At 41.4% G+C, this 827-nt stretch overlaps 1 non-coding gene across 1 annotated transcript; it reads right to left on the bottom strand.

The window, feature by feature from the left end:
- Nucleotides 1–244: 244 nt before the first annotated feature.
- Nucleotides 245–351, bottom strand: LOC132191205 (small nucleolar RNA R71). Its single transcript, XR_009441233.1, has one exon. It is a non-coding gene; the product is annotated as a small nucleolar RNA R71 (small nucleolar RNA).
- Nucleotides 352–827: the final 476 nt, after the last annotated feature.

The following is an 827-nucleotide window of genomic DNA, read 5'->3' as shown; positions in this document are numbered from 1 at the left end:
TCCTGTATTTAGAGGATTAGAGAATGAGGATCCATATGTTCATGAGAGGATTTTTTTGAAAATTTGCGACATTGTTAATACGCAAAATGCCCCAACAGAAGCGATGCGTCTTCGATTATTCCCTCTGTCCCTACATTTTAGGGCAAAATCCTGGCTACTCAACAATAGACCTAGATCTATCACTTCTTGGGATATGCTGCAAAGCAAGTTTTACCACAAGTTTTTCCCAATTTCCAAAATCAATGCCCTCCGTCTACAAATCACCAATTTCAGACAGAAATAAGGGGAAAGATTCACCAATAGCTGGGAGAAGTTTAAAGAGCTTACTATAAAATGCCCACCCCACGGGTTTGAGAATGAGGTGCTTGTTCAAATTTTTTACAGGGGACTAACACCAAGTGAACGAAACTCGCTTGAGACGATGAATGGTAGAGAATTCTTAAGTCTTATTGGGGATGAAGCCCATAAAACTTTGGACGAAATGGCTGAACGAGCACAACAATGGGATTTTCAAGATAGTTGGGACAGACAACAACCCGCTCCCAAGATTAGAGGCATCTATGAGGTGAGGAATGATGCTGAATTAAGTGAGGAGTTCAAGGTTCTCAGGCGTCAGTTTGACCCTATGGTCTTAAACAAACTAGTGAATGTAGCAGATACTTACCAAGTTGATGCATGCGGGTTATGTGAGAGTAAAATGCACTTCACTCAAAACTACCCAACTCTGTCAATAGACTATCCAACTAAGCAAGTCAATGCCTTCAATGAATACTGAAAACCCACAACCGGACCGTCTTCTTCTGAAACTTACAATTCAGCGTGGCGGA

This window comes from Corylus avellana, chromosome ca8 (genome assembly GCF_901000735.1).
Source record: "Corylus avellana chromosome ca8, CavTom2PMs-1.0".
NCBI lineage: Eukaryota > Viridiplantae > Streptophyta > Magnoliopsida > Fagales > Betulaceae > Corylus > Corylus avellana.
The sequence above is the reverse complement of the archived record's forward strand: the minus strand, read 5'-3'. Positions and strand labels throughout refer to the sequence as shown.